Source organism: Sminthopsis crassicaudata, chromosome 1 (assembly GCF_048593235.1).
Source record: "Sminthopsis crassicaudata isolate SCR6 chromosome 1, ASM4859323v1, whole genome shotgun sequence".
Lineage (NCBI taxonomy): Eukaryota > Metazoa > Chordata > Mammalia > Dasyuromorphia > Dasyuridae > Sminthopsis > Sminthopsis crassicaudata.
The window spans coordinates 76,698,548-76,720,693 of NC_133617.1; the positions used below are offsets into that span (position 1 = coordinate 76,698,548).

The 22,146-nt window shown below is 36.9% G+C and overlaps 1 protein-coding gene across 3 annotated transcripts in view; it reads right to left on the reverse strand.

The window, feature by feature from the left end:
* Nucleotides 1-22,146, reverse strand: part of ZFTRAF1 (zinc finger TRAF-type containing 1) — a 43,987-nt gene that overhangs the window by 21,344 nt on the left and 497 nt on the right. The gene's annotated exons all lie outside the window — the stretch shown is intronic.

A 22,146-nucleotide genomic window follows, 5' to 3' on the forward strand; every position in this document is an offset into this window, starting at 1 on the left:
AAGATGTCCTCCAAAAATGCAAGGTATCATTGTGATGTTTTTCTGTCCTACCTCTGAAACGGAGGCGAGGGGTGGGAGGAGGGTGAGAGAATCTTTGAGGATAATTATTCTTAGCTCATTTATTCATTTTCAAAGAAACGTTTTCTCTTCTGACAAAGAAGACTGGGTTTACTCTTTCAAAGAAAGGCAAACACAACCGTTGTTCATTATTTCAATGGAAAAAAGAGAAGACTTCCAAGGCAGATGAATAGATGATACTTTTCCCCCTTCCTCAGGAATCAAGACCTTGTCTATCAGAAAGCTTCAAGTTTATCTGAATCTGAAGTCACATTTACAATCACCAATACCCATAAGACTCCAGAGTGGTCTCTAAAATACAGTAAAACAAAATTTTCTAATGGAGAAACTGTAGAGTAAGGCTTATAGTGAAAAGAATCACTGGTTTCTGACTGACAGAAACTCAGTTAGAAAGAACCTTAATGGCCACATAGTTCATAGTTCAACCTGCCCTTGGTTGTATAGGAAGCCCTATTCAAAGCCCGATTCAAAACTCTCTATCTCCTTAGGCTGCCTATTTCACTTGTGTATATCCATGTCAGAAGATTTCTTTCTCTTACAGGCTGATATTTGCCTCTCTAGAGCTTCTATTCATTGCTCCTGATTTTTTTCAGATTTTAAGCAAAGAATAATTGAATGGAGTTTTAAGGAAACTATCACATTCCCTCTCTCTAAGTCTTCTCTTCTCCCATCTAAATATTTTCCAGTTCTTTTAATAGATTATTATATGAGTTTTAAGATTATCAATTCTCTTACCATGTTGGTCCCTCTCCTCTGATTATGTTTCAGCTTCTCATTATCTTTCTTAAAATGTGGTGTCTAGAAACTTAAGCAATATCCCAGCTGTGATTTTGATCAAGGCAATAGGGCTATCTACCTTCTTTGTTCTAGACACAATGCTTCTTTTTAAATACATTCTAAAATAAAGAACCTTTTTAAGCTATTTTGGCTAATATCCAGGTCATGTTGTTGACAGAGTGAGTTTGCTATATAGAATGTAAGCTCTTAGCAGAATTTAAATTTAGACACTCACTATACACCAAGATAAGCTCCAAATGGAGATATGGCTTAAGATATGAAATATTCCGGGGCAGCTAGGTGGTGCAGTGGATAGAGCACCAGCCTTGAATTCAGGAGGACCCGAGTTCAAATCTGGTCTCAGACACTTAACACTTCCTAGCTGTGTGATCCTGGGCAAGTCACTTAACCCCAGCCTCAGGAAAAAATAAAATAAAATAAAATAAAAAATAAAATTAGAAGGGAAACAAACCATTAACTGAAAAAATTCTTTGTGATAATTTTCTCAACTGTCTCACATTGGCGCTATATAAGGAACTGATTCAAATCTGTAAGAATAAAAAGCTATTCTCCAGTTAATAAACAGATGAAGGATATGAGTAAACAGCTTTCAGAGATAGAAATTCAAGCTATCAACAATCCTATATAAAATATTTCAAATTACTAATAAAAATGCAAATTATTTTATGCCCTGTATTTTATATAAGTATATTTATAAGTCTGAGTTCCATCTCCATCATAAGATGGCAAAGAAGAAAAATGACGAATGATTGATTGAGGAAAACACACACACACACACACACACACATTTTTAGTGTAATTGTGAATTCAGTAAAAATAGTTTGGAAGTATGCCCCCCCCCAAAGTCACTAAACTGTCATAATCTTTAACCAAGTAATACTACTTGCTAAATGTTATGTCTGCAAGAGATCAAAGAAAGAGGAAAAGGACTTAATATGTACAAAAAACTATTTATAGTAGCACTTTTTGAAATAGCAAAAACCTGGAATCTACAGTGGTACTTATCAACTGGGAACAATATTCCATGTATATAAGAGAATACTATTGTGTTATAAGAAATGATTAAAGGGATTTCAGAGAAACTCAGGAAGACTTAAGTGACCATGAAGAGGGGAAATAAGCAGAAGCAAGACCCTAATTTATACAAGAACAGTGTAAAGACAAAAATTCTGACTTAAGAACTGTAATTAATGCAATGACCAACCATAATTCTCAACAGGACCAAGGAAGAGGCATACTACCTATCTCTTGATGAGAGATGATGGATGCAAACTACAAAGTGAGACATACATTTTTGAATGTGACTAACATGGGAATTTGTATTGTTTTATTAGGCATACTTGTTACAAGAACTTTGTTAATCCTCTTTTTTCAATGAGATTAGGGGAGAGATAGGAAGGAGAGAATTAGTGCTTGTTAACTTTAAAAATATAAAATAATTTAAAAAAAAAAAAAGAATATAAGCTACTTGAGGACAGGAATTACCTTTACTTTAAAATGCATAGCGCTTAGCACATAGAAAGTATTTAATAAAACACTTTTTCATTCATTTCTAAATTCCTCGCCATGAGTTCCTAAACCATATTTAGTCATTTGATTTTTTGAATTAAGCACAGAACTTTATACTTAGTCTTTTTAAATTTAATATAATACTATAAAAAACAAGCAGGATAATTTCAGAAAAACTTGGAAAGACTTACATGAACTGATGAAAAGAGAAGTGAACAGAATCAGAAGAACATTGTACACAATAATAGCAATATTGCATGAATTGTAAATGACTTAGCTATTCTCAGTAATACAATAATCCAGAAAATCCCAAAAAACTCATGAGGAAGCATGCTATTAGTCTCCTGAGAAAAAACTGATATTGTCTGAATACAGACTAAAGCATATTATTTTTTCACTTTTGTCCCCCTTTTTTTTTTAAATTTAAGTCGTCTTGTACAAAATGATTAATATGAAAATGATTTATATGACTGTACATAAATAACCTATGTCTGATTGCTTACAATGTCAGGGATTGGGGAGGGAATGAAGAAATAAAATCTGAAACTCTAAACTCTTTTTTAATATGTAATTGAGGAGGGGGCAGCTAGGTGGCGCAGTGGATAGAGCACCAGCCCTGAATTCAGGAGGATCTGAGCTCAAATTTGATCTCAGACACTTAACACTTCCTAGCTGTGTGATCCTGGGCAAGTCACTTAACCCCAGCCTCAAAAAAAAAAAAAAATTGAGGAAAAACAAAATAAAAATAATACATTTAATATCACTAGAGATCTAGACAATATTACTGAGGGTTTTTCAAATGCCAAAATAAATTTAATTAAAGTCTGGAAACATTTATGGTAGAATTCAAAGTCTATTATAAGAAATGGCATACAATATATGTTTAACCTGTATCAGACTGCTAGCTGTCTTGGGGAAGTAGAAAAAGGGGTGAGGAAGGGAAACATAAGGAAGACAAGGTTTTGCAAAGATGAATGTTGAAAACTATCTTTGAATGTATTTGGAAAAATAAAATATTATAAAAAAAAAGAATTAGCATATAATCAAATCCTCTGAAAAGCAATCATAGCACACAGTTTTCAGACAGTGGTCTTGAGGACAAGGATTATTTTTTTTTTTTTCTTTTTATCCTCAGACTAAGCATTGTGCCTGGCCCATGGTCATTACCAAAAAATGCTTGTTTATATACTTGACATCTTTTTGTTTGTTTATTTGTCTTATTAAAGCTTTTTATTTATAAAACATATGCATGGGTAATTTTTCAACATTGACCCTTGCAAAACCTTTTGTTCCAAAGTTTTCCCTCCTCCCCACCCTCTCCCCTAGGTGGCAGGTAGTCCAATATATGTTAAGTATATTAAAATATATGTTAAGGGGCAGCTAGGTGGCGCAGTGGATAGAGTACCAGCCTTGAATTCAGGAGAACCCCAGTTCAAATCTGGCCTCAGACACTTAACACTTCCTAGCTGTGTGACCTTGGGCAAGTTACTTAACCCCAGCCTCAGGAAAATAAATAAATAAAAATAAAATAAAATAAAATCTATGTTAAATCCAATATATATGTATACAGTTATCTTGGTATACAAGAAAAATTGGATCAAAAAGGGGAAAAAAAAAAAAAAACTTGAGAAAATAAAATGCAAACAACCAATAACAAAAAAAGTGAAAATGCTATGTTGTAGTCCACACTCAGTTCCCACAGTTAGCTCTCCCTGGGTGTAGTTGGCTCATTGAACAATTGAAACTTGGTTTGAATCATCTCAGTGTTGAAGAGAGCCACATCCATCATATAGTCTTGTTGCCGTGTACAATGATCTCCTGGTTCTGCCCATTTCACTTAGCATTGTTATGGGCCAGAACTTTTGTTTCAACTAAGTGGAATTGATAAGATAGCTTAGCATGGTGATTAATAGTTCTCTAGTTCAGCACATGTATTTAGTACTTAATATAGTTCCACAAGATTCACATCTATGATAATGTAATTAAAATAGAGCATTATAAACTGGGACAAACTCAGCCAGAGTGGGACTGAGAGACAGATTCATTCCATCGTTCACCTTTGTCGTGGCTGGAGGCTGAAGCACAAGCCCTCAGACCCAGAAAGATTCATTCCATCTTTATCAGCCTTGTGGTGGCTGGCCTGTCCTCCTGCTCCCCCCATTGAAACCAAGGCCAGTCTGAAAGGCTCTCAAGAAAGCTAGCTGGGCCCCAGGCAAGGAAACTAGATAGTGAAGGAGATAATCTCTGAAATCTTCCTGCTGGTCATTTTTAACAGAACAACAATATTCCATAACATTCATCTACTATAATTTATTCAGCCACTTTCCAAGTCATGGGCATCCACTCAGTTTCCAGTTTCTTGCCACAACAAACAGGGCTGCCATAAACATTTTTGCACATATGGGTCCTTTTCCCTCCTTTAAGATCTCTTTGGGATATAAGCCTAATAGAAACACTGCTGGGTCAAAGGATATACAGTTTGATAACTTTTTGAACATAGTTCCAAATTGCTCTCCAGAATGGCTGGATCTGTTCACAGTTCCACCATTACAATGTATTAATGTCCCAGTTTTCCCACATCCCCTCCAACATTTGTCATTATCTTTTCATGTCATCTTAGCCAGTCTGACAGGTGTGTAGTGGTTATCTCAGAGCACTCTTAATTTGCATTTTTCTGATCAATAGTGATGTGGAGCACTTTTTCATATGACTAGAAATAGTTTCAATTTCTTCATTTGAAAATTATCTGTTCATATCCTTTGACCATTTATCAAATGGAGAATGACTTGATTTCTTATAAATTTGTTGACTTGATATTTGTATCCTGAGTTTATTGAGTCTGTGCTAGCTAGGGGAGGAGAGAGAACACATGTAGAGAACACTATATATTTTTCTTTCTTTCTTTCTTTTTGCTGAGGCAATTGGGATTAAATGATTTGCCCAGGATCACAAAGCTAGGAAGTATTAAGCATGAGACCAGATCTGAACTCAGGTCCTCCTGACTTCAGGGCTGGTGCTCTAACCACTGTGCCACCTAGCTGTCCCCTATAACACTTTCAAATGGATTTTTGCAATAGTTAATATTGTGCAACAATTCTGCAGGTAGTACACTCCCAAAGAATTGCACACTCAACAATGGGGAACAACTTGCCTTGCCTGTTTGAGCCTGTATCATATCTCTTCCTAACATTATACATGAAAAATGCTTAAAAAATATTTATTGGTTGAATGCTACCATACAATATCTTATAATTTCAAAAGATTTATATATATATATGTATATATATATGATCTCATTTGAACCTTAAAGCAATATATATATAGTAGAAAAGCACTTCCCCATCTCCCCATCTTCAAGATAAAGAAGCTGACCTTCACAGAAAATAAAGAAGTCAGTCATAGAACTTTTATTTAATTATTCTACAAAAATGTGTTTATTAAAATGTGCTATATACTATGTGCCAGGCACTGTAGTTGGCATTGAAAAATACAAATGAATATCATAATCCCTATTCCCAAGGAGTTTACAAATTATCAAATACAAAGATAAGTACAGTTGGCATAAATATAAAGCAAATACATACAAATAGATACAAAGTAGCAAGTGTAAAGTAGTTTTAAAAGGAGGGCACTGGTATATAGGGAGGATCAGGAAAGGCTTCATGAGGAAATTGCTTGAGCTATGTCTTAAAATGTATTCAAGTTATATTACAGGACCAGTCAACCAATACAAACAAAGGTAGACAGGAATACCATGAGAGAGAAAAAAAAATTTTTTTAATGGAAAGAAGGCCAGTTGGACTTGATAAGGGAGGGAAAATAATCTCTAATGAGTTTAGAAAGATAAATTGGGCCTGGTTGTAAAGGGCTTTTAAAGATAAACAGAAGATTATGCTTAATTCTGGAAATTATAAGACATTTTAAATGACTGAGTAGGGGACTGACATGGTCAGATCTACACTTAATCATTTTAGCAGTTATATGTGGGATGGACTTGAGGCAGGCATATCAATTAGGAGGCTGTTGCAATAATCTAGGTGACAGCTAAATTGTTAGCTATGTGAGTGGATACAAGAAATGAAGGTAAAAATAGCAAGATCTGGACAATGATTGAACATGCAGAGTAAACAAAATGTAATGCCCTTGTAATGGTCTTGGGAGACTAAAAAGATGGTGGTACCTTTGAAAGAATTTGGAAAGTCTAGAAGAGAGGAGTTTTGGGGAGGGAGAAGATAATGAAGGCAAAGTTTTAGATCTAAAGAATTAAGAAATGTTTTCATGATATGCAGTGTAAAATAATCAATAGGCAACTCATGATGTGAGACTGAAGCTCAGAAAATAGGGATTCCATATACAAATCTGTGAATCATATACACAAATTTATCTGTCAAGCACTATTCTAAATACTAGGATAGAAAAAGGAAAAAAAAGACTCTACAAGGGGGCAGCTAGGTGGCGCAGTGGATTGAGCACCAGCCCTGAATTCAGGAGGACCAGAGTTCAAATCTAGTCTCAGACACTTAACACTTCCTAGCTGTGTGACCATGGGCAAGTCACTTAACCCCAGCCTCAGAAGGGGGGGAAGACTCTACAAACAGCTCATACTAGAAAAGATAACATGTAAATTAACTACATATATACTAGATCAATCAATCCATCAACCAACATTTATTAAGTATTTACTATGTGCCAGGCAGTGCTGCCCAAAAAAAAAAAAAAAAAAAGTCCTCCCCCTCAAGGAGTTTACAATCTAATTGTGAAGACAATAAGCAAGCAAGCACACGCAAGCACACACACACAAACTACATATTAAATAAAAAGAAATGATAAAAGGAAGGCACTGGAAATAAGGGGAGTTAGGGAAAGCTTCCTGTTGAAGATGGTATTTTTGTTGAGACTCAAAAGAAAACAGAACATCATCAGTCTTTGGAGTGGAGGAGGAAGGAAGAAGGAAAGAATGGAGTACAGTCAGAGAAAATGCCCTGAGTTAAAAAGATGGGAGTTCCTAGGACAGTCAGGAGGCCAATGCTACTGATTCAAAGAAGTACTTCAAAGGAAAGTAAAGTGTAACAAGAATGGAAAGGTAGAGGGGAGTATTTTGTATTTGATCTGAAGGCAACAGGAAACCACTGGTGTTTACTGAGTCTGGGGGATGTTGATGACATACATGATCAGACTTGAGTTTTAAGGAAATCAATTTAATGGATAAATGAATAATATATGGGAGTGGGAAAGAGATTTTAGGTAGACAGACCTACCAGCAGACTACTGTAATATTCAAGGTGTGAAGTGACAGGGCCTGCACTAGAGTGATGGCAGTGTCAGAGGAGAGAAAGGGGACATTTTCAAGAGATGACACAAAAGTGAAATAGAAAAGTTTTACAAGACAATAAGAGAGAGTGAGGAATCCTATTTGACTTTGAGGTTCTAAGATTGAGGAAATGAGAGGATGGTATTGCCTTCTACAGAAGACAAAACAACAGGGAAGACTGGAAGAAGGCAGATTTTAAGGAGAAAGAAAAGTAGTACTGTTTTAGACATAAGTAATTTTAAAAGTTTACTAGGTATCCAGTTTGCACAATTGTAAATGTAAGATTGGAGGTCAGTAAAGAGATTGATGAAGGAACCATAGATTTGAGAATCATCAACATATAAACTAGGTAGGAAATTCCTCAGAAGGAAGAAGAGGAGGGGAAGAGCATGGGGAAACAAAGAAAAACTAAGATTTGAGTTGTTTTGAAAGAAGCCAGGGAAGCTGAGATGTAGAGACAAAGCATTCCTAGCCTGGGAGCAGCCAATGCTGAGAAACAATATTAGGAGATGGAATGTTGTATCCCAAGAATAGCAAATAAGCCAGTACAGCTGGATTTTACAATGCATGGAGGGAAAGTATAAAAAGACTGGGGAGCAATGTTGTCCCAAGGTTATATGACTACAAAAATTGATGGAATGGGACTAGATTTCCGCTCTCTCAACCAAGCCTAGTTTCCACTATATCATATTCAATACTTTAAAATTTTAATAATTTCTTTAGTGTATGTATAGTTTCTCCTTCCTCAACAGACAACTCCAATTCCCCTCTTCCTCTTCCCTCCCAAAAGAAATGTGTTAATTAAAATTATCATAAATTGCCAGCATACTTGTTTAATTGAAGTCTCCTCACTTTATACAGAGCCCCACCACTCCCCCCTCCCAGGAACTGCTTGATATAAGAGCTTCTGTATTCACTTACAGTATATAAATAATGGTTTAGGTGCCCTTGGAAAGCCTCAAATTCAGAACTCTCTAGGACAACCCAGCCAGACAATCAAATACTCTTATCTGGGCAGCAACCCACCTTCCCATTTCCCCTCCTGTAGAAAGAAATAAAAGGATCCTTCTAGAGAAGCCTTTGGAGCTCTGAGCAATCAAAACTGGAAGAAAAAGTGCCACATCTACCTCAAGAATTCACTAAAGGGAACAGCCTACAAATGTGGCTAAACCCAGGCCACTAGAGATTGTCTCAGCAGCTATACAAAGCTATAGAAACCATATGGCCAACTCAAGAACAAATAGGACACCAAGGCCAGTTGAATATTAGTGCATAATTGACTGGTCAGTGGCAACAAGGGTGCCAGGCTTCCCCACACTGAGTGCATCAGGCTGGGTTGTTACCCAGGAAACTGCAACAAACATTTCCTCCTAAAAATAGCCCATTTTTTCCTGGCAATGAGCTGCCAAAGACAACGACTTTCTATTTGCCTGGGAACATAAAGCAGAAAAAAGGCCTCTCTGTTCCTTGTTTGGCTTTCCTGAACAGAGGACTAGGGATCAGGATGGATAAATGGTAAGAAGATAGACACTTCAGAACATCAGCCATAGGGAATTAGCAATGCACAAAGCCCAGTTTGATTACTGCCTTTCCCATCACTGACAAAAGGTGTTTCACCCTGGATATCCATGGCTTGTCTCAGCAGGACTATGGCGGGATGTCTTCAAAGTTGGTCCAGCACACAAACTTTCTACATTTCTGCAAGATAGAGCCATGAATCTAACTCAGGGCCCCCAAACAGTGTCTGCTTTAATTCCAGGGCTTAAAGCTGAAAGGACATCCCGTAACACCAAGCATGCCAATTCACCAACCCAACACCAGCAGAATAACCTGTCAGGTCTAGAGCACCAGTCATATGAAAAGTTTTGAAAGAAAAAGAAGGAACAGGTGGCTATGTAGGACAGAGACTGCAGTGGGACTCCCTTACAACTTGATAGCTAAATTCTGCTGCTGTAAGGAGTTAGTTTTAACCTGCTCTGTTCTGCCTATTATGCCAAGATACTGAGTGTTGTGCTGGAACTAACTGTACCCTAATGTGGAGTCAGCAGTAACCTATGGGTCAAGCAGGGCCTGTAGAAGATATATAATGTCATACCCTTTCCCTTCCCCCAACACTACACTCTTCCCAATTCCAAGTAAATGTTCATCTCAGTCCAATGCAACAGCTGCTGCCTCAGAGCTCTTGTTGCCCAGTATTTTTTTAATTCTGAAATTAAACACCAAATGAAACGAGCATTTCTATATATACAGTATATGGAAGGAAATAATTGTACATGGAACTGCAAATATCTATTAGAGTTTGTTTGCTTTTCTTTTCAGTACCTAATAAACATGTAACTTTCAAAGCTTTCATTCTTGTCTATGATTCTTCTCTGCTAAAAGTGATTCCCAGATGAGTCATAATGAAGAGGAAGAGCACTGGCTCTGGCATGAGAGGATCTGGATTTAAATCTTGTCTTAGTTAATTTATACTTGAGTAGCAACTGACAGTCTCTAGGCCACAGTTTCCTTAACTGTAATGAGTGGGGTGGGCTGAATATTCTTTAAGGTCTCTTCTATATTTCAATCAAAACTATCATCAAAAGTCAAAAGTATATGGGGCCTACTGTGGAAAGCAATTTGGAACTATACCCCACATTTCCCCCAATCACTAAACTATGCCTATTCTTTGACTCCTGTCACTACCACCACCAGCCTAGTCCCCTAAGGAGTTCAAAGAAAGAGGAAACTTCTGTTCTCTTTATAGTGGTAAAGTACTAGAAACAGGGTCTGCCCATTAAATGGAGAATGGCTGAAGAAATCAAGAGTGTGTGAATGTAATGGAATAATATTGTGTAGTAAGAAATGACGAAAGGAACAATTCAGACAAACCTAGAATGCCACATAAATTGAAAGAGTAAGAAAAGCATAACCAACAAGAGTATTTTATATAACACAAGACTAGAAACTGACCAATGTAATGATCAAAAACAATTCCAGAGAGCTGGTGATAAAATATGGTACCCAATTCCTGACTAAAAGATGATGAACTCAAAATGCAGAATGATATTTATTTTTTTGGACCTAGTCAACAACAAAGGAATTTGCATATTATTTGACTATACATTTCTGATACAAGGATTTTATATTTCTTTCGGTGTTGGGTGATTGGGGGAGGTACATAAGCAATGGGATTACCAAAATAAAAGGAAAAAAATAAAATAACATGTTAAATTTGATATATGCTTGAAGGAATGACAAAATTGTGCATGGTAGACATTCCCAGCTTCGTGTTCAAACCTTTTTATGTTTTGCCTTATATATGAAGATATCATTTTGGTGTTGAATTTTAAAAGTGAATGGGCCTTCTTTTCCTAAGTAGTCTCTTGGGATTACATGGGGAAAATAAGTATTTTTGAAAAAATAAGTGCAACTGATACATATAATGTAGTAGGTGATCTTTGAGGAAGAAGATAATTATGGAAGGACAATCTTGAAGAATTTCTGAATTGGTAGTCAGGAGGAAAAAGAACAGCTGAGAAAGCCCATAGTTTCACTATGCCAAACCCAGACCTGAGTGCTGTAGTACTGGAATCTATTTGCTCCTTTCAACAGAAGCATTGTATTATGTGTGCATGTGTGTACACAAAATTTAGATTTAAAAATAAAAATGCTAAAAAAAAAAATTCCTCCTCTTTCATCAAAAATTTCCAAAACTTATCTTGGGGTTTTTAAATGATGAGATAAATATTTACAAAATGAGATCTTTCACTGTTTCTTATGTTAAAAGCATCTATACTACATATGCTTCATGATGGTCTTACTTAAAATGTACCTTCTTTATCCCAGGTTTCTGAATCCTCTCTAAAAATGGCAACTCTGATTTTCTCCATGAGCTCAGCTCATCCCCCAGCTCTACTGCTCCAAACTCTGGCTGCTTGAATGCAAAGCAAGAGTTCCAAAGGATCTGTAATATATTATTTTGCACAGTTATGTGCAGCAAAATTAAACCTATGCAAGGAAACAAGGTGCAGTTGCCATAGAAACCAGAACTGATTTATTTGAACATTATGATTAAAACTTTAAGCACAACATTAGTAGAAGAAAAACCAGCTGGCCAACTATGTGATGTCCTTCTGCACACTTCACCCCCACACATAAAGGAGCTTTCCTACAGAATCTAAGCACAGGCTAGAGGAAGTCAAAGAGAGGCTTTGATGAATTTCATTAATACAATGAAGTCAAGTGTTGATTTAAGTTTCCACTACCCTAGAGGGAAAAAAGGTTAGACCCTTAATGTATACCTGGCCTTTTTTGGGTAGCTCCCCCAAAAAAGAGACCCACTGAGAACTCTTACTACAACATAGGTGTTGGAGCCACAGTAACCTTAGTGTTTCTAGACACTGGAGAAAATACCTCAATGCCCAATTGGAAAATCTGTCAAAATTCAGAAACTTAAAATATTGACTGTTTGGTTTTTTTGTTTGTTTGTTTGTTTTTTTAAGCCATCTGTGTATACAGTAAACAGAACTAGGAAAAATACATAGGTTCACAATTCCTCAATTCACAAGCCCAGTCCATTTAGATTCCTGTAACTACCTAAGAAGGGCAGGCAGAGCCTAAGAATTCTATGTTAAATCTCCAGCCAGAACCGAAATCTAGACAAAATGATCTTTCTAAGTGCAGGGACTGCATCTCATAGTATTGGGTAGTATTACTTTGCCAATATCTACATGAGTACACAGTAAATAGGTGCTGAACAAGATAACTACATAAATATGTATACATATATTGGATTTAACATATACTTTTAACATATTTAATATGTATTGGACTATCTGCCTTCTAGGGAAGGGGGTGGGAGGAAGGAGCGGAAAAGTTAGAACTGAAGGTTTTGCAAAGGTCAATGTTGAAAAATTACCCATGCATATGTTTTGCAATTAAGAAGCTATAATAATAAAATAAAAAATAAACTTTAAAAAAAAAAAAAAAAAAGGTGCTAAACAAAGTAAGTTTATCAAAGATATTAAGAGTGAAGAGTGAAAACTGGATTGAAAGTCAGGCTTTACTTAGAGAAGTAAAGAGGCCTTAATTTTCATCCACAAAATGAAAGAATTAAAACTAATCTTTCAAGTCCTTTACAACTCTATATTGTAATAGGTGACTCCTCAAGAGGAAAGACTATCAAGTATGCCCCTAGTCACCAGGTATGTGTTGAATCAAGCAAATATTCTACTTTCCTGCAAAATTACTGTATTACTGTTTCATTATGGGAAGAGAGAGAAAGAGAGGTAAGAGCAGAAAAGAAAATGAGAGTGAGTTAATTATCGACAATAGTTAGCAAATAGCAAAACAATACAATACCATAAAAAGTGACTTCCACTTCTTGAGAAAGGTATGGCAAAATTTCTCCAGTTAGTAAATTTTTTCTAAAGTAACTATTATACTAATAAATTATTATTTATCATGCTAATTATTTAATATCTTTATTATTAAATTTTATATTTACTTTATATTATAATATATTATGTATTATTTATATTTATTTATTATTACATATAATAATTATTTAATTAATTATTATACTAATAAAGTATTAGATTTTCTTATTTATGGTAAAAACAAACTAATTTTCAACCTTAGTCTCCTATAAATAAATCAAAAAGGCTAGTCAATTTGAACTCTGCTTATTTGATATCTCTAAAATAGATACTATACTTAACTATTCTTCTAGTTGTCACAATATTATGTACAACTAGAAATATGGATCAACTACTAAGTGCACAAGAATATTGTAAAAAACACCTACATGGAAATTGTCAAAGCAGAATACTTTCACTGGGTCTTCCACTATTTCTGACAATGACTTAATAGAGTCAAATGTGATTAAATAGAATGGGTTGTGCCAAGTCCCAGTTTGAAGTCTTAATTTTTATGTGAATTTTACTGAATAAATTTTATATGAATTTTACATGAAATCTTGTGGACATATGCATTTGGAAAGTAGATCAAGGAGGCAGAAAGAGAGTAAGCTAGTAATTCTTCAGGAATTATAAAGGAACTTTTTTCCTTCAGGAAAAAGGTGATCAGATGATTTCTACCCTCAAATAGCAGAATGATGGTTTTTTGCATCTGCCTAATTTTGCACTTAGTTTTTAAAAAAATTAATCTGCCAACAATTCTTGGTTCAACTCCATGGTTCAACATCTTGAACAACATGGAGGAGGATTCTAGATGACTAAAGCATTCCAGATTAATACCAGGAAAATTCTCAAAAGATGCAAAAATCTATCCTAACCATTCTAAAAAGCTTATGAAAGTTTGTAATAGATCTAGCAATTCCATAGATAAGGTGAGGTCTGTGGCAACAGTGACTAAATGTAAAGGATTAAGCACACACAAATGCCCAACCTTGCAATGCCCAGGATCTCATCATCTCAGGTATTTTAGACTATCTTTTAGTGGAAAAATATGCAAAGCTATGACTTTAGGTAAATTTTGCTTCCACTCCTCTCTTCCAGTCTACCTTTCACATGCTGCCAACCTCATCTTTCTTATGCATATTTGTTCATGTTGTTCCTCTGCTCAAAATCTTTAAATGGCTCTCTACTGCCTAGATAGTAAAAATTTCTAAGTCTCAGACTGGCATTTAAGGCCCTTCATTATACGGTAATACAGTGTTTTTCTAGCCTCTCTACTACTGTACTCTATTGTGAAGGGGGTCCTCCCTATGCGTTCCCTATACTTTTTTGCCTACAAACCTTTGCTCACACTGTTCCTATACAACTGGAATTTTATCATTCCACCTATTGAAATCTTACCTGTTTCTGACGTCTAGGTCAAATGCTGTCTACTCTATGAAGTCTTCTTAGGATCCCACCAACACAGTAATGCCATTCCCATCTTCATAGAATACATTTACCTCTCTTATACAATTGGATTTTATAATTATATCTATTATGTGTCATATACAAAATGGCAAATTCCATGAGGAACAGTAACCAAGTTTAACCTGGTTTTTGTTATCTATTTAAGCACCCAGCATCACCTTTGTATAAGGTAGAGCCTTAATAAGTGTTTGTTAAAGGAGTTTTGCTGCTCCCAACCGTTGCTAGGTAGTACAGTGGACAGAGCTCCACATTTGGAATCATTAAGCCTCAAACACTTACTAGCTGCATAACATTATGCAAGTCACTAAACTTATCTGCCTCATCTGTAAAATGGAGATAGATAATGCCACTTATTTCACAGGATTATTGTGATAAAAATTTGTGTGAAGTGCTCTGCAAATTGTAAAGCATTATAGTTATTACCATATTTGGCTATTATTATATGCTAGCTATAATTATTATCTTCCTCAATGGAGGAAAGTGGTAAGGGGAGATGGATAGCAAAAAAAAAAAAAAAGAGAGAGAAAAGAGCACTTTTTAAGAATGCAGAGGGAAAAAAAGAAAAGCCAAAGTAAACACAAATAGCCATTTTGAATTTATTACATGATCAAAAAGAAAAGTAAATTTTATACAATATTTGCTGCAATATGAACAATCCTCTTCTCTATATATGGAAATGCTCATTTTATTAGGTGTTCAGTTTAAAATTTTTTTCAAATGCCTGTTGAATTGAGATCACAGAAAGACACATACAAAAGCCTCTCAACTTGGGTAAATCAGTCTCTTTCAGGTCAACTAAATTAATTTTATTAAGCATTATGCACTTCTCTCTTCTGTAAAATAAGGATGATGCCACCTGCCACAAACCACTTTCACAGAGCATTTGTGAAAATGAAATAAGGCATAGGGCAGCCCTTTGAAGAGTTAAAATACAAACAAAAGCAATTATTTAAAATGTGTGTCTCCTAACAAAGATAGTAGCTGTGCTAATGTAGGGGTGTAAGTGCCCCTATCATCCAGTTGCTAGAGCTCTACCAGGCTGGGCCTGGCTGGGCCTTGTCTTTACTGAAAATTGCAGCACCTGACTACAAGTTAAATATACTAGGCTGCCTTTATAAGGTGATTATCTTCCAAGACAAATACTTCGCACAATCTGTTCATTTTTCAGTTGTCCCCAACTCAATGTGACCCAATTTGGGATTTTCTAGGCAAAGATACTGGAGTGGTTTGCCATTTTCTTCTCCAACTCATTTTATAGATGAGGAAAACTGAGGGAAACAGGGTTAAGAGAACTACCCAGGGTCATCCAACGAGTTAGTGTCTGAGGCCAGATTTTAACTCAGAGGAGTTCCTGCACACTATCTATTGAGCCATATAGCTGTCCTTAATTTGTACAAAACGGGACCTTAAAAAGTATTTGTTAGATCAGGGGTCACATTCTTACCACCTGGATTGACTATTTGAAAAGCTGAAATTTAAGATTTCCAGAAGAGCTGAGAACTGAAGAAAGAAAACTTTATCATAAGACTTTAAGAGACCGAAGGGTCCTTGGAAGTCATTTAGTACAATGTATTAATTTTAAACATGAGGAAATTGTGTATTTAGAGAAATTATATTAATTGACCCAGGTCAAATAGAAGGGCAGGAACCTAGGTTCTCTACTCCAAATCCACTGTTTTTACCTCTATTTACTTATGGATAGCAATGTTACTGAGAACAAAGCACACAAGAACCCTCTAAAGTGTTTCACTTAGCCTGCCATTCTAGCTAAAGTCCCAGGACCCCAATCAATCCATTATGAGATTTATTAAATGTTTAGTTTCTAAAAACTGATATCTCAGTGTCCAAAATACATGCCCAGAACAATAGTCAATCTTGTTGATCTTTGCCTCTAATTCTAACCAATCCACTAGATGCCCCTTAAGGAAGATCTACTTCCCTCCACTCCTAACAACCCATATGAGTTTGCTAAATATACTAGCCTCTTTCATTCACTCAATAAGCATTTGACACTTGGGGTAAACCTAAATAAGACTGCTCATCTTAGATCATAGGCAAACATTAAGTCATGTCAATTTAATTTGGTATGTCTAATATCCCAAATCACTGGCTTCTCTTATCAGCTGAAAATGTGGATCTAGTAACCCCCTGAAACAAATCCTCCACTAGCTACCTTGAGGACATTAATGCTAACTCAGTGCCATCATTCACACCAGTTTACAACTCATGCTTTTCACTATCATGAGCTTTGGCAGGCCTTGCCATCTTCCAAGGGAGGCCCAATTCATGAAGCCTTGTTTTTCACAAGCCTGCCTTATCACCTGATTTTGGGATTACATAACAACATGTCTGTATACAAATAGAACATAAACAAACTAAGGTGCACTCCAATACAATCCCTTAAAATTATTCAGAAGTCTTTATTTCTTGTCATTCCCTAATCTTCTTCAGTTACCTCTGAAGGGCAGCCCTTACTGTGAGTAAATGAGACTTCCAAAATTTAGCACAATCAATAAAAGGCTGGCTTTCCAGTGATCTCAAACCTCTAAGCGGTACAAAAACAGAAAGGATAGCTTTGAAGTTCTTTTAAGATCCTGAAATAGTCAGCTTCCTATTTCATGCTGTCCAACTGATTGTAGCAACTAATAATCAGAGGAGATGTGCAAAACCACACTCATATATCAGTTTTAAGATAAAAAACTTCAGAAATTTACATGGCAGGGGACCACCATATATCATGGATAAAAATGACATGTTTATGGAGGCACCAAAAAAACAAACACCAAACTACAGTGCCCCAACTCTACCTCTAAAGAAAAACCTTATTGGTATTTAGGCTGGCATAATCTGCACTTTTTAATTTTCCTAACTAGACTCACCACTTAAGTATTTTATTAATAAATAGGAATACCACAACTACAGAAAACAAGCCAGACTGGTTTTAACTGACCAAGAGGGCCCAGCCACCTGCTCAAACTGCCTACTTGTCAAAGACCCAGTCTGAAATTTATAAGGAGAAACCATTATTCAGGAGCTTGAAGGCTGCCCACCTTGGCCTCAAAAGCAAACATGGGGTACATGATTGCTACAGGACTCTTTTTCCCATTTTACTTAAGGCCAATGCTATCAAGTCTAAATTGGAGAATTCTCAGTCTAGAAACTTCAGATCATCTGGTCCAAGTTTATAGCTTGGAGAGTTAATAGTCCATGTTTAGCTCTTGTACAAATTTGAGTCTCCTTGGAAATTCTACACAATTTTGCAGAACAACATAGGGGTTGAGAATAGGTTTCACAAAAGATAATGACAAATGTTGGAGAGGATGTGGGAAAACTGACACACTAATACACTGTTGGTGGAATTGTGAACAGATCCAGACATTCTGGAGAGCAATTTGGAACTATGCCCCCAAAGATATCAAATTGTGCATACCCTTTGATCCAGCAGTGTTACTACTGGGCTTATATCCCCCCCCCCCAGGGGTTAAGTGACTTGCCCAGGATCACACAGCTAGGAAGTATTAAGTGTCTGAGACCACATTTGAACTCAGGTCCTCCTGAATTCAAGGCTGGTGCTCTATCCACTGTGCCACCTAGCTGCCCCCATTGGGCTTATATCCCAAAGAGATCTTAAAGAAGAGAAAGGGACCCACATGTGCAAAAATGTTTGTGGCAGCCCTTTCTGTAATGACAAGAAACTGGAACCTGAGTGGATGCCCATCAGCTGGAGAATGGCTGAATAAGTTATGGTATATGAATGTTATAGAATATTATTGTTCTATAAGAAATGATCAGAATGATTTTAGAGAGGCCTGGAGAGAGTTACATGAACTAATGCTAAATGAAATGAGAAGGACCAGATTATTATACAGGGCAGAAACAATATTACATGAAAGATCAATTCTGATAGACGTGGCTCCTTCCAACAATGAGATGACTGATGCCAGTTCCAATGATATTTTGATGAAGAGAGCCATCTACATCCAGAGAGAGAACTTTAAGAACTGAATGTGAATCACAACATAACATTCTCATTCTTTTTGCTATTCACTTGCATTTTATTTTCTTACTTATTTACTTTCTTTTTTTGATCTGATTTTTCTGTGCAGCAAGAGAATTGTAAAAATATGTCTATACATAATGGACTTAACATCTATTTTAACATGTTTACATACATGGGATTGCTTGCCATCTAGGGGAAGGGGTGGGAGGAAGGAGGAGAAAATCTGAAACACAAGTCTATGCAAGGGTCAGTGTTGTCAAATTATCCATACATATGTTTTGAAAATAAAAAGTTTTAAAAAGGAAAAAAAAAGAGAGAATAGGCTTCACAAAGAAGGAATTATCAGTAAGAAAAAGCTGGGAAGACCTTATTTTCAGAGATAGCCATTTTAAAAGCAGTCACAACATGTCTATGTCTGGATAACTTGTCAACACAAATTATGCTTTTCCCCTGAAAGCTGTTGTGAAAAGCTAGCATGGCCTTCCCTCCTGGGGAAAGACGCTGCCCAGACTTGCTCTCAACCCAAACAGGACAATTACAGAAGGATCTTATTAAAACACCAGGTGGATATTTTTAGGGCCAGCTCAGCAAAGTGTAACGTCACTGCAGCAATGACCTTTGCATTTTGATGGTTGGCTCTGTCCTATAGAGGTAATCCCCAAAGCATTTCTCTGGAATGCTCCCTATTTCTGTCCTATCATATCAAAATAATGCTCCCAAATCACCTACACAACTTGCCATTACTATATATATTTTTTAAACTAGGCTCTGCTTCAAATTCTAAGGACAACCTCTGAGGTTCAGGGGAAACACTGCTGGCACAATGAAGGCATACAACATTCAGGAAGAATCACACACAGGTTTATTTATATCAAAGTGGATGGGAGAAGTAATATGTTGATAATCACAGAAAAGCACAAAGACTACTTCAAACCCCATAAATTCAGCATGATCCTAGCATTATGGCTAGAGAAATGCTTGCCTTAACCTCCTGTTCCTAAGGAGATGAAGCCTCAACCTCTCAAAAAATAGGCCCTCCACCCCACTGTCAGTAGGAAAAAACAAAAAACAAACAAACAAACAAAAAAAAAAACCAGCAAGACTTGACTAGGTATGTGGTGACTCTGGACAAGCCCACACACTATTTACAGTATCTGCCCACACCAAATTCTGGAGACCTGCCAAGACATCCCCACCTGTCTTAGTCTCTTGCCAGGTAGAAGAGCAAAGGAGAAAAAGGGAGAAGAGAAAAAGAGTATCTCCCTCTCTTCCTTCAACTACAATCTCAATTCCACCAGGTGCAAACCAAGACTTCAAAAGAAGCCTAAAACTCCAAAACCAAAATACTGTTCACTGTTCCCAGATTATAATACTGATTCCTATAGATCTTCCCTTATATGGGGGGTTAGTAGTAAGGTGGGAATTAGAAAATGGGGATAGAGTGAAGACTGTATATCCTAAATAAGATCTTGGGACAGCCAAATCGGCAGTCTATTTCATAAGAAGCTAGAGTACTCAGAAATACATGGGTATCTTTCCATCCAGAAAAGATGTGTTAAATTCCACTACTCCCACTAAAGTCCTTTTATCTATATATGAGGCCCAAAGCTTTATAGCACTATCTCCCCAAAATGGGGATGGGTAAATTGACTCTAAGGCTGGTGAGAGGGCACTGAGCTTGGTCTATGAGAGGCAAAAAAAGTAGGTAGAGATTAGATGTATTTATCAGATCCATACCTATATCTGGCTGATTTTCCTTTATTCGAGGAAGATAGTGAAACCAAATTAGCAGAATGAACAATAGGGTGAAAGGAGAGAAGAAAAGTCATCATTCGCATTCCAGAGTAAAGGAAGTAGAAGTCTAGAAATTTAGCTGGGATTTGAAGAAAAGAGGGAAAAAGGAAATTAGAGTACATATTTGGGGAAGGGATAGCCTTGGGTAGGATATCCTGAGTTTGACTAGAAGAGAAAAGGGACTTATCAGGAGTTGGACTTTGACTTTGTCATTTGGGCTAACAAGTCTAGAAAGTAAAATGGGGTGAAGAGAATGTCTAACAGATTTTGGCTGAAAGGATTCTGCAGCCACATTGGGTAAAGAGGGAAGAATCAAGCAGGGAAAAACATGTCCCCAAAGGTGGAGGTCAGGGTGAATAAGCTACATTATTTCTCCCTGCAGGGTCACACAAGAGATGTTTGGCACAATAAAGAGATCAAGGAGAGTAATCTTCCAGAAGACATTGGATAAGGAGAGGTTATAAGGAGCCCATGAGGGAAGAAGGACCCTTAGTAGATGTATTTCTGCCCCGCTCTTTCCCCAGTAAATAATGCAACATTCATAGAGCTCCCCCCAAAAAAAAATAAAAAGGGAAGGAAAGAGGGAGAGGGAGAGAGATAGAGAAAAAGAGAGAGAAAAAAGAAGCATTTTCCCCATCTAAAAAAAGATTAAGGGATAGTAATATTAGAGAACAAATTGGGAGAATAAGAAAAGGAAGGCTGGATTACATAGTAAAGGTATAAGGATAGAATCAAGTGGGAGAATTAGGAAAAAGGGCCTTAAAATGATTAGGAATCAGCAAGATTTGGAGAGAGGCAGGGATGCTACTGTACTGAGGAAGCAGCTATAAAGAAAGAGTAGGAAATGGGGTACAGGGGAGGTGTTTAAAACCAGGGAGGTTAGAATAGGAATTAGATTATCAGGCTAGGCTCCGGGAATACTGATATTGGGGTGGCTTAAGGTAACCAAGTTGATAAAGGGAACAGAGCTGAAATTACTTTATATTTACTAATCTTTATTTATATTCTCCCCTTACCCAGTTTTCCTTTGTATCACTGGCACCTTATAGTAGATGCTTTAATGAATGCTTGTTGAGATGAATGAATGGCATAAGATAGATAGATGAGGTAGCAGTGAGTGCTATTAAAGATCAGGGAAGGAAGGGAATCAGAGTCCAAGAGACAGGGCAGACTATGGAAAAAATATGGATATTTCAGGACTCCTAAAGATGATGAGAAGAGCAGATGAGGTTGTCAAAAAATGGTAGGAAATCAGATAGAAGCATGTAAGGGGGCAACAAAAGGAAAACCAGACTACTAAGAGAAGGGGAGGATGGAGAAGGGAGGGGGCAGAATGGAGGAAAGAATTGAAAAAAAAAATTAAATAAGGGGTGGAAAGAAAAAGGAGAAAATCTTGAGAGATCTAGGGCTGAGGGAGCTCCCTTCAGGGAGAGAGGGAGAGGAAGAGTGTAGTGCAATGGAAGATGAAGTTGCCTAAGGTGAAATGGGGAGGGGGGGGGGAAGCTAGGGAAAAGAATATAGGAGGATGGCGTAGTCAGAGATGATGGGGAAGGCGGGGCCCAACCTGGAGAGACTAAGGAAAGAGATAAAGAGCAGCCAAATTGGGGAGAAATGGAGGCGAAAAGGGCCGGGGTTCCTAAAGACAATGCCTGAAGATGCGGATAGCAAATAGAGGGGTGGTATTAGTATTTCCAGGCAGCAAGAAGGGTGTGGGGATCCCCCAAAGTAGTGGGGGATGGAAGCACATTGGGAGACTGGCGAGTTAACAATAAAGGGGCGAAGAAGAC